Here is a 13280-nt window from a genome sequence, read left to right on the forward strand (position 1 = left end):
GTGTGCGCGTGCGTGTGTGCGCGCGAGCACGTCAGCGAGCGTCTGAGCGCCCCCCCCCCACATGAAATCTTTGCTCTTTCTTTTAGTTATCATTACAAGAGACAGATCTTTGAGTTCTTTGTATCAGTTTGTATAGCCTCCTGTCATGTATGTGTCATTCATCTGCCCTTTCAGAATCACCACTGCTGCAGCACTGGCTGCGGAGACAGGTTTGATGCCATGGATTTGCTCCTTGCAGCTGAGACAAAAGCACCCATTTCACCCATTAGAGAATTCAATTGTAAAATCTTTTTTTTGTGTGTGTGTGTGTGTGTGTGTGACAGCTTTTACAGGTGCATCCCTTCATTTAATAATAGCCTAAAACCGTCTTCAGGTCCCAAAATAGTGGGAGTGTTTTTCACTGGGTGGGTATAAAGAAAGATTCTCAGCATTGCATCAAGCCTGCAGCCCTCTCTGGTTATTTAAAGAAAAGGATTGGAAGCATTTTTTTTTTTTGCGCCATGAGTGACATGCTGAAGTAGCCTTATGGCCATCCTTTATCGATAACGTGAATCCGATTAAAGCTGTCACAGACACAATGAAGAGACCTAACCATGAGCCAAACTGTAGTAGGATGATACAGGGCGGGTTAGTTTCTTGGAATTGCATCAGAGGCTTTTCTGCAACTGAATCCTAGGCCCCGCTGCATGTTTGGGTTTTCTAACCTTCAGCTCTTGCCTGCTTAAAAGAAAGTGATATGTTGTATTTCTATTCCAGATTCAGATTTATTGGATATTAAACTGCCCTATAGGCTGTAGCATACACACTATGACTTTACGAGGCATCAGAGGGACGACCTACTGTAAAATATTATGGCTTTTTGCATGTGGGCTGTTCCATCGACACCTGAGGATACATGGCGATTAGAGGAGACTCGCTGTTATTTCTTTCATAAAGCAGATGACTCTCCCTGGCGCTGTTTCTCGGATCTAGGATTCAGAGTAACCTGTTGTTATCTGGTGGAGAGATATTTTATCATTTAAACCTGTGTTGACAGTGCTGCTAGGTGCCATGCTGCTGCTTTCTTCAGTCATGTTGGCTAGATGTTGTAGGAAGCTGCAGGCTTTATTTACTGTGTTCATCCTGACTTATTTTCCTCCTTGTAAAAGCCTTTATACAATTAATCTTTATTTTTTTGATGTTTTTGGTAAAATATGTTAATATATTTTAAATATGTTAATATCTTTTACCATGGTTTGAGTACTGGTGTTTATTTTGTGAATATTGACAGATTCTGGCAGGCTACAGGCCAACTTTATCCTCCAACCACTTCAAAACAAAAAGAGTGGGAGATTCGAGAGAAGACGTATGACTTTTTTGACCTAATCCTCATGACTCCTGAGGGATTACAGGGTGGCCCACAATGGATCACTGCAGGCTTTCTTCTTTTGTTTCTTGCAAGAAGAGTCAACAGTTCATTTTCTGTTTCTTTGGGGATTTTTTTTTTTTTGAAAGAGTGCCTGTGAAAAAAAAAATAGGCACTTGCTTAGCTGGTGACGTCATCTGCTAGGCATACACATTGCCAAAAGCTTGGCTTCATAGAAACAATTAACAAACACTAGCTAACTGATATTGTAGCCACGTCCACTGTATGTTTTGTGTTGTGGTTCGACTTATGGCTAAAAGAACCTAGGTGACATTTTATTGTATTAATCTTTTTCAGCATATAAACTACAGGTTAACATACATAACCAAAGAGAGAGAGAATTAACAGTTTTGTTTCTCAGTTGATTCTAATTAAAAATATGGACCCTTTTTACTACACATTTTCTGTTACTGATGTAAATAAACCTTTAAAAGCATAACCACAACCAGTTGTTGCTGGTTATTATTCCTTTCAAAGAAAGACCTGTCAATTAATTTGCGAGTGACACCAGTAACCAGTGTTGGATTTTTGAATATATTAAATTTGTGGCACGACCATTACCTTTGCGTTTTTCAGCTCTTGTATGGTTAGTTCTAGTTTACCTGGGTACACCCCTGTCCTGTGTGAACATGTATATGTTGTTGTGTCGTACCAGGCCTGGTCTGAGGCTGATAGCCAGAGCATCTGCCTCAGCTTCCTCAAATGCCGGTGTTCCCTGGCAGGGGCCAGGCTGAATGGCACCGTTAAAAGAAAACCAGCCCCTCTGTGACCACATGCTGAAAAACCACTCGGCACAACCCTGTCCCAGCTGACGATTTCTCATGCTTTCCATATGGGTAAAATCTTGGTAATTTCAGGGCCCTGGAGTTCTAATGAGAGGTTTTGCCCATAGTGTGTTGGTCTGTGGTGGGCGGGATCAGCGTTTCTCTGGTTTATAGTGGATTATAACTGCCCTGAGATGCCTCACTGGCCCACTGTCAGGGCGTTGGCACAGAGAAACCTAGAACTCTTTTTAACCAGGCAAACTGGTTCAGACTGGTTGTGATGGGGCTCTTTGGTATGGGGGTTACAGGAGCCAGGCTACAACCTAAAGTTTACATTCAAGGCTGCAAATTAGGTCAGTTCCTGTAGGTTTCGAGAGTCAGATTCAGCTACAGAAACAGTGTGCAGATCAGGAGGCTTTACTCTTGCATCTATAGGGACACTGCAAGCAACTACTATTGTCCTGTTTAGCATCCCATCCCCACATAGAGACAGGGTGCTCTTAGGAACACGCTTGGTGGATTTTTAACAATGCTTGTTCCGTAACGTCAGCAGCATAGAGGCAAAGAGTGATTTACTACTCCGTCTGCAAGGGTAATGTAGGAGCAATTTGACTGCTGATTGAAACCAGGTCTCCCATTTCAGAGTCCACTGGTGGCATTATAAACCATTTACACCAATGTTTTACAGGGCACCCCTGCAATGGGGAAAGTGGAAACAGACGCACGGCCTAAAAATGGCCTGCGCTACCACGAGAGGCCTATTTTTATCCATTCCTTGTGTGATTTGTTATTTTTACCTCAAAGTATGTTAGCGCTGCAGAGTGATATGGATGACATTAAAAGGTCGAATGTTAATCAGTTCTGTTTTCCATTTAAGCAGAAGGACCTCCTAGATATAGGGGGTCCGCCTGCTTTGGATTATGCAGCTTTTTCTGTAAGTGGTAGAGCTTTTTTTCTCCAGCCATTACGTGTAAATCAGAACTCTAGTCCAAAATCTGTGAAAATCGGCTCAGGCAATTTGCTGTTGAGACCTTGCGACATCTTTGCACTTGTTCTGTATCAACATATGTCAGAAAGTAGTCATTACGTAAATGGACCAAGGAGCCTTAATTACATTTTTACCACCTAAGCCTTAAACAACACAACTCATTACAGAGTCAAAGGGCTGCTGAAGTGCAAGAGCAGCAGACTTCTTTAGAAAGACTAACGAGTGAAGGATGTTTGAATTTGATGGCTGACCCTTTAGGATGTCTGTATTCTCTTAATGCCACTAGTAATGGCTAAACATTAGCTAACAACATTAACTGCAGCAGCTTCTTAGTAAAAGCCTTGCAGCAAAGATTGACTATGGCTTTATTGTGAAGCCACTACAGGATATGCTCAGTTACAGTCATTAGTGGTGCCATAGCTTAATTTTATTATGTTTAAAAGAAGTTTAAAGAGCGTCTAAATCTGCATTTGGATATTTTCAATTGTTGATTTTGATTACCAATAACCATTACATAAGTTATTAGGTGATGACATTAAGCATTAGAGCTGAATAACCGTTTTATATTTGCTGTATTGAATTCGATTTGTATGCACGTTCACAATGTAGAAATCAAAGCTGAGCAGCAGGTCCGTGTTTCAGGTCCTCAGTTTACGGCTTGCTGACAGCGCAAAAATACCACTGCTCTTTTTGCTGTTGAGAGATTTTCTGATGTGAGAAGTGGAACCTCAACTGTGGAATATCATACTCAAAATGTGCAGTTAGCTGCCCATTGGTATGCATAACAAAGCCTGTAGTGAGATGTAGAAACTGTTGCTATTCATCTGCTGTCCCTGTGATCTCACACGGTCCCAGATGGCTTTGCATTCTCGCCACACAGGCCATCTAATTATAACTTTTAACCAGCAAACACATAAAAGTGGATTGTTTACAGGTGTTGTAAGAGTTTTTTTATCCTATTATCCTCGTTTCCATAGAAGGATACCTGCATGTCTAGTTGCCCTTTTTGCTTCTCTCCACTGACATTTAAGAGTAATTATGTGAAGCATTTAATTTTGTGTAGAATGCTCACTGCAGCTCTAAGTGGTTGAGATGCTGACAAGATGAAATTATTCATATTTTGTGATGACACAGTGTGTGTTAAATTTTTGGTGATTACTTTTGACGCCATTATTATTCGGGTTTACAGATGCTTAAGTAGTCAAATACCCATAACAGTGTGTTTAGCAAACTCGTGTGAACATCGGTGGCATCGCTAGCCCAACCGTGTGAAAATAAATGATTGTTTTTGTCCAAACATAGTATTTACAGGTTTGTGTCTGCTTGATGAGACTGGTGCTTACTCATAATACGCCTGCTGGTACTGTGGGAAAATATGTTTTTTATCAAAGTAATACATTAAAGTATGTGTGTGGTAGCTGCAGTGCAAGGCCTCTTACTGGCCTTTTAAGTGATAAAAAAAAAATGCCAGACGTGAAATTATCATTTAGTAAATTCACTGATTAATCATTAACAAAAGACTTAGGTCTAGGGCTTCACAATTAATCAGAATATGATCACCAAATCTTAATATGGCCAAGTTCACTATGCGTATTGTAGAAGCTGCCATTTTTTGATACAATTTATGCAAAAAAGTATTCAAAAATGATAATTCCCACTAATTGTGAATTATATAACAGTTGTAATTGTTCATTGTTATTGCTAATCACAATAGGATTTTACTATGCAGTCCTAAACTAAGTTATGTGAGAGTTAACCAAACCATATATTGGCAATATGAATTCATTAGTCTGGACATACAGTTTACGTATGTTACAAGTTCTACGAGGACATCATTAAATTGTACTGACGGTCTGTGTAAACAAATGATAACCTGAGTACTTGGAGCATGACAATACATTGTACCATTTAGGGTCAGTCAATGCAGTGTGCTTGATCTAATACATGAGATGAATCAAACAATTGACCATGCAATTTGCTCAATATCTGTCAAACAATACAATGGTGTGGTTGTTCAGCTGAAGTGATGTCTCCTGTTTTGACACCACATGCGGTTGTTTTTGTTGTATTGTAAAGGGCTACTTTCGTTTGGTGTAATCCTGCTGAGAAACCACTTGAAATGGAACAAAACTCCATTGTTTCATTTTGCACTCTCAAATATTATACTTTGATACTTTCATAAAGATGAGTGTCATAGCAAATTGAAAATGGAAATATGAGACTCATTCTCAGGCAGTCCTTATTTTTGCAGTGTTGAAAATACATCAAATCGTAATGCTACAGTAATGCATCAAATCCAGCTGTGAATTTTATGAATCATTAGAGTCCAAATAGCTTCATGTTCTACAGTTGCCATTTGTGGGTTATTACATTTTTTGTTAGAGATCCCAACATCGAATCTGTATGGATGCTCATCCTGGGTTATGGCAGAATACAGTTTGATCACATCTTGTGTATTGGTAAATGTACCATGGAGTTGACAGGAACATGTGACACGCATGTAAGACCTCAGTGGCTTGGCTGTGCAATTGGCCAGTCAGCAAAAGTGCACAGATGACACACTCTTTCATTTCAGACAAATGGTGCAACGCCTCACCGGCTGGTGTCATTCGTTTTGCTTGTCACTGTCAACCTATTCTTCTCAGGTTCTCATCTAATTAGATCACACAGCCACACACACAGACACAACTGTACCAGAATTGATGCAGAACATTACATGAAGGTCAAACAGCCTTCTTATCAGACTGGACTTAAATGGCAAATAAGCCATGCTTCAAATATGGAAGAAATGTGACAAATTCACATTTCTTCCATATCGTTTCTTCATATTCGTAGATTAAACATTGACTGTAATGTACAATGAGCCAGTTTTCAATTCTCAATGTTCAACAGTCCTTTATATTAGCAGTGCAGGCAAGCAAACCTATCCTTTATATAAAAATACGTCAGTTTAGTCTTACATTTACTTTATTATTCAGTACTTCAGTACTGACACTTAACATGCTGTAACACTGTTGCGTAACTGATGATGGGATACAAAAATGTACCATTTGACAGTCATAGGGCTATTCTTTATTTATTTTGTTAGAGAACAAATCGTGACTCCGCATGTTTTAGCTTGCATGCTCTCCTTCATTGGAAGGATGTCAGCACATCATAGCTTTTTCCCTTTTTTTTTTTCTCTAAAAGCTTCTTTCCTCACGGGATTCTCTGTCCAAGCCATTACCAGGTTTGGCGAGAATACGGTTACACAAGCATATGGAAAGTGAAGAGATTTTGTGTGCACTTTCAGGTGAAAAAATCATGCTGACTGTTAGAAAAAATGATTAGAAATCAGTGCCAAGACACTTTGTCAAGACACTCCACCAGGTTGCTTTTAGCTTATGGAAGCGGGAAAGATGAAGGTGAAGAAGTTCCTGACTGACAGTTGGAACCATAAAAATGCATTTTTTTGTCTACAAAAATTCACCAACTGACCATGTGTTGATTTTAGGGGTGAAGACTCCACTAGCTGGGCGTGCTAAAGCACAACAGTAAATGGCAGAAAAGTGCATGCCTTGCACTCCCTCTGCCCCGCTGATACGGCAGATGGATGGGATTTTAGGGAGGTGGGGGATGTGGGCCTCTTTGGCAGTGAGGGACAGAGATGACAGCTCTTCGTCCGCGAAGGGCTACCAAGGGCCTTGGCTCTGAGCACCTACTGTGTCCTCCTGACAGAGCCTTGATGCCATCATAGACCATTAGCGTTGACAGCATGTCATCATGTCACACTAGAGCTCACGGTCAAGCAATGAATAAGTAAGAACAGGAAATGCAGATGGAACACTTGAAAATAAACAGTGTTTTGCTAATGCCAGTCTGAAGATTTCCTTCCTCTTGTGTGCGTTACTTTAACATTAAGGCTCAACCGAGTATACATGTACGATGTACAGATGATGCTTCATTTGCAGTATTCCCCCTGCTGTCCAAATGCTGTCTTGGCCTGTGGCCTTTTCTTCGAGCACAGACTGTGTAGAAAACCTCCACAGCTAGTGGTAGAAATGTTTTTCAAGATGCCGTGATTTGATTTAACCCGAATGTATGACACAAGTGAAGACAAGTGACTCTAATAAAGTCTTATAATGCAATAATTCAGTGACTGAATTAAGGCCTGAGGAAGGCTTAAAAGAGTGCTGTTCTCAGAACTAGGCTAAATTGCACAAAAAATTTAAAAACACAAGTATGGGGCTGCTTACTGTAAATAATTTACTCCCAGGGCTCCAGCTTGCGCTTGTTGAATGTTGAAATGTCTGAAGAAGCTTTCTTATGGTCAGAGACAGATACAAAGAAGCCAATCGTATATCTTCAAGGTATTTGCTGTTAATAGCGATACAGTTTTAAATCATGAACATTTGAGATAGTTAACACAGACATATTTGCCACAAACATGCATGTGAGTGTTTCTACTTGATAACATATATGAATAAACATATAGTTTTGGAATATTTTAGGATTTTAAAGTTATCTAAAATAGCAAATCATTTAACTTAAATGGATGCACATTTACAGTGACATTTAATTTATGAATGTTGTATTTTCCACTTAGCCTAAATATTAGTAGTGTACTGTATAACCATTTTCATGCTTAGTTTTTTAGAATATATCTGTCTTAAAGCAAGACACACTAGCATACTTAAATGCTTGTCATATAGGTCAACCCTATGTGATATTACCTAAATAAATCACTTACTATTTAAAGTTGAGAAAACTGCCAACAGATAAGACTGAAAAGTGTAATAGTTTCCATCAAGGACATGGTTTTACTGTCCCACTCTTCTATCTCTGCACTAGTAAATGAAGTAACAGGGAATGAAGAAGCTCTGGGACTTTTGAACTTGCTTTTAATGGAATGTCTGCGCAGTGGCCAAAATGATAAGTTGTTTCCTGTATCCTGTTTATATATAAATATGGGCTATGATAATATAAATGACCCAATACATAGTTGCACATTACAGGCATTCATCAGACTCACAATAAGTACATTTCAAGGTTACACACTGTAGTGCAGAGCTGAAATCATGTACATTTTCCTGACTGTAGTCAGAAAGTAATGGAATATCACAGCATGAGGTTACAGAGTGGTTTACGTTGCTGGGAAGGGGAACTCATTTGGCTCTATCTGTAATAAATGGAATTTATTGTATATTTAATGTTTATGGACACTGGACAAAAGGCCGCTTTCCATTTCAACAATGTCTACAGGTTATTTTCCATTGCAGCACATCCATGGGTGTGGTAGATATTTTATATAAATAGTCTTACGTCATTTTTATGTTTATTTATATGACAGATATATAAGCAAAGAGCATTCTCCAAAAAGGCTAATACTACATATCACAGCATTTACAGCCTGAGCTAATTTGCAATGTTTATTGCCAAATAGAGTTTTATTAAAAGAAAATACACGTACAGTGCCATGCAAAATACATAAGCCATTATACAAGACAGAAACATAAATATAAAATACACATTAAAATAAATGTACCATATAAGGACATAAAATCCTGAAGGCTGACACCAGATCATCCACAACTGCATGCCTGATCTGATTCAGAAACTTGGATTTAAAGTGATCCTAGTTTTGATCCATTGCAAGTTATGGGGATAAAGAGTTCCACATATTGAGCCCCTGAAGGGGGTCAGTCCAGAGAAGGTTTCATAAAAGGACATTTTACAATTCCCCATAGACCAAGAAGAAGGGAGCCAGAAATGTCTAACCTTGCCGTTGAACACCTGGTCAGGTTGAAATCCTGGTCATATAGTAAGTAAGTAAGTAAATTTAATTTATAAAGCACATTTAAACACAGTATGACACGACCCAACAGTGCCTGTACAGTGGATAACCTAATGAATACGAAATAATACAGAAAAAGACGGCACTGGTGCGTTAAATAAAAGACAGAACAACTACACGAAAACACACATTGGACCAATAGTCATATATTGCTATAAAGCGACTGAATAAAACGAAAACCTCTCATATTAGTGGCACACAACACACGAAATAGCATAGGATGAGCAGGAGTACAGGTTAGAGAAACAAGGAAGGCCAGGGAGTAAAAGGCAGAAATGGATATAGATGTGTAAATATAAGCTTCCATTTATAAAGTTAATGATGTTACTAAAACCTAACAGAAATAATTTCTTTAGGCCCTGGCAAAAGTAAGATATTATCAACTTCCAGTCCAAAACTGTTATTGCGTATAGCATCCTCAGAAACTATATGCAGCTATTTCTGGCCCCAAAGAAATCTCACAGCTTTATGCAATTTACATTTGTAATTTAGTGAACTGGTACAAAATCCTTATTTACTATGGATGCAGTTGCTCTTGGTTTTGAAATAAAGTACTTATCCTTTGGGCATTTGGCAATATTGTATTCCTACCCAGCAGAATGACAGCGGTTTACTGTAGAGGTGGCATTGTCACCTTCATCCTCTGAACCTGGTTATTGTGAGCACGGAGTCATTATGCTTCATAACTTGATTTCCGGAACTCCATGGTCATGGTTCAAACATTTTCCTTCACTGCCACCCTCTGTTTCTGCCTACCAGGAAGAGTCAAGAGAACCCTATGGACACAGCAAGGTGAGATCCGTGCTGCAGCTCCTCTAAAAGGGCAATGATTCATGAGGCTGGCTCTCCTGTCCCAGGGGCTGGGAGGAATAGCTGGCATTATCTTCTGCAAATGGGTTTGAAAATGCTCTTGGCCAGGTTGACCAGGGCACTGATTTATAGCTCAAGATCCGCTAAACGTTTAGGCTCTCTTTTCCGGCATAGGTATGAGCCCCCCACCGCCACTACATGCACAAACCCGCACACAAACGCTCTCACTCCCTCCCCACTTCAGTGGTCATAATCTGTGCATCTTTAGTGTAAGTTTACTCTGGCCATGTATTTAGAAAAGAGAGAACGAAAGAGAGAACTAAATTTATGACACCAAAGTTGTGGAGTGAACGAAGTAGCCTATTGTTCTTAATACGTCAACCACAAAGATAAGCACTTTTTCCACCTTTATCTTTCTTTGTCATGGCCTATAGATATGAACCTTATCCTTGACTTGAAGTAGGAACCACTGTCAGAGAAATAGAAATTGCCTCCTGAAAATTGTTCCTTTTAATCTTGAATCAGAAGAGAAAACTCTTGCCTTTGAAATAGTGTGAAATAGTGTGCTTAAGCCCTTCTGGAGAGTTGAGTCTTAAGAATGACTACTGATTGCTTTGTGTTTCTTTCTGCCTAATACGCTTTATATCCAAGTCTGAGCTTTGGAGCCTCCAAGCAGTTCTGAATTTCTACTTTCAGCCAGGTAATATTGCCTATAATATTTCACAGGATTAATTGACGGAGTCACTTGAAATGGCGCCGATTTATTTAAACCCTTTAATTGTCACAAAGCAATTAACATGGCAAACAACTTCACTGAGCCCCTAGGAAGGCTAAGAATGTTCTAGTCCTTTATAAGTCGGACAAACTCCTGTCTGCTTCCCACGCTGGTTCCTCTGCGTCACACAGAGATGTTGTTATGCTTTGCACGCAAGCACGCATCAGTCTCATTATTAAGTCAACAAGGATTACTAACTGAGTGTAAGTGATAGTCATGACGGAATTACCAGTTTGTTTTCACATCAAGCATGTCCTTTCCTATGATTGTGTTTAACCTTTTCTCATTAGAATAGCAGGGCTTGGCAGAACCAGGGGGCAGGAAAGTCGGACTGCAAACAAGGGTTGCACAAACCGGATTTGACTTACTTTGTGAAGCGTTTAAAATGCAAACTGACAGAGAATGTTTTAGCCAACATCACCTGCTTCTAGTGTTGCTGTGTGCTCCATTAGAAAATTCCCAGTCCTGTCTCACCATTGTTATGCAAGAGCTACATAAAGGCAGAGGAAGCTCACGTTTCTTCTCTCAGAGGAGCCACTAGAACTGTCTAGAGGATCAGCAGCAGTTGCGTTGGGTTTTAATGAGTGACATCTAAAGTCTCTATGTCTCAGAGGTCTCCACATGGCGTCTGTCCACGCTATCATCCGTCTTCTTCCTCCTGTGCCCCCCCCCCATCAGAAAATCACTGGATGTTAATGTTTCTAAATGGTGTACTTACAAGTGGATTATTTAAAAGGCTATGTGTCAGACAGATCTTTATCTGGCGGCTTGGCAGCTTGACTCGGACTCACTCTGCTTCCTGTCTCTGCATGTTGATTAGCTTGTTTTTCTCCCCTTTTCTTACTTTGCTGTGTAGTCTTCTGTGCTAACTCACCTCATGTGATTTAAGGCAAGTTGGAAAACTCCCAGGGAATGGTTAATCCTCTTCTGGTCTTCTTCTTGTCCTGTATGGAGGTTAATGGGACATAATAGAGACCTGCCATATGTTGTCAAATAGAGAATATGATGATTATAATGAATATATTCTGTATCAACATGAATGGCCATATATGACTCTATTGTAGAGCTACAGAGCAGTCCTTAAATCTTTGCACCAGAAAACATGCCTGCTTTGTGCAGTTTGTTGTGCACAGACCACTGATTAGGCCTGATAAAGGGATAGTGAGTGCAAACCAGACAGAAGTATAATCATTTTTCATCACAATATTATATGATATTGTCAAAGGCACAGGCTAACTTCATGGATTATAATCATTTTTAACCTTTTTGATAAGCTTACTGTTGCTTACCTGACACGTGAGTATGGTGCTTTGGAAAAAGCAAGGTAATATTTGGCAGAACTAAGTGCATTTATCCATCAAGGTTATCAGTATCACATCAAGGTTAGAAACCACCAATTTAACTCATATACTACATTTGACTGTGTTTCAGTGAACATTTTCCAAAACTTCATTGATAGTGATATTCATGATTGCTTGTCATAAATTTCATATAACTGAAGTGACTGAGGGACAAGGCACGATTTGCCAAGCTTACGAGACGGGGTTCATTTAAGAAAAGCCCAGTGCAATATATTTCAGCAGCTTTTACAACTCTTTGCTTGCATTTTATAAATGTTTTCATAGTTTGTAGTGGCTGTCATGGCACAATACCTTGTTGTGTATTCAGCTCTTTGTTCTAAAAACTGATAAGAATACGACCAAGGCAAGTACAATTGCTCAATAACAAGACTGGCCAGTAATATGCAGCAGCATGGTATAAGGTACCAATAAAGGTATTTCTCAGTTTTTCCTTGCTACGAGTCTTATCTATTCTTTTGTACTAGCCCAAAGCCTAGTCACTTTGATCTGATCTGAAAGTAATGAGCAGGCATACTTTATCTACCAAGGAAGCACCACAACCAAACAAACAAACCTCAAAGTCAAGTCCAGCAAGGTGGGAAATAAGTAAGATTATTTTAATTGAAAAATGAATTGGGATGCTGATGACTCTTTCTGAGGAAAACCTTTGGATGATATCTGATAGAAAGGTAGTAACATGGTAAACACATTAAACAGTCATACTAAAAATTAAAAGAGTAACTGTGGTGTTAATTTTAATTTACATATCATTTTAAATAGGATATAAACCAGCATACAGGACTACTTGGGCTTATGTTTTGTACAATGTTCAGTGTGAACACATTTTATAGTCTTTATCACAGGTTACAGGCAGGTCTGTTTTCAATATGTAAAACAGAATGAATCTAAACTTTGATGTTGCCATTTCCATCAAGTAAAATGGGAAAGGTTATTTATAGGTCAGAAAAGTAGATTTGTGGGATTGCAAGGTTTTGATGGAAGGTGATATTAGGCTATGCTCAGATCTGCTACCTTTTATTTTGATTAGTCCACCAGTCCTTTGATGTCGGGTTTAGTCTAATCCGATGTATAGAATTTCCTATAGGATAGAGCTACAGAGTGCACACATAACTTAAAGGGCCAGTGCTTTAAGATTTAGAAGGCTCTATTGGCACACGTAGAATATAATAATATGCATAACTATGTTTTCATAGTGTATAATCCCCTGACAATAACAGTTGTTGTGTTTTTGTTACCTTGGAATGAGCTCTTACAGATGCTGTGGGTCAACATTGGCTCTAGCTTTCACGTGTTTCGAGGCCACTGTAGTTTCTGCTTTGTGCTTGGGCGGGAGGGTGAAGCAAG

At 39.3% G+C, this 13280-nt stretch overlaps 1 protein-coding gene across 1 annotated transcript in view; it reads left to right on the forward strand.

The window, feature by feature from the left end:
• LOC118334645 (receptor-type tyrosine-protein phosphatase F) overlaps positions 1-13280 on the forward strand; it is a gene marked incomplete in the record, with an annotated part of 156755 nt that overhangs the window by 1309 nt on the left and 142166 nt on the right.

This window comes from Morone saxatilis, unplaced genomic scaffold (genome assembly GCF_004916995.1).
Source record: "Morone saxatilis isolate NCDOM2014 unplaced genomic scaffold, NCSU_SB_2.0 Contig23, whole genome shotgun sequence".
Taxonomy (NCBI): Eukaryota; Metazoa; Chordata; class Actinopteri; family Moronidae; genus Morone; species Morone saxatilis.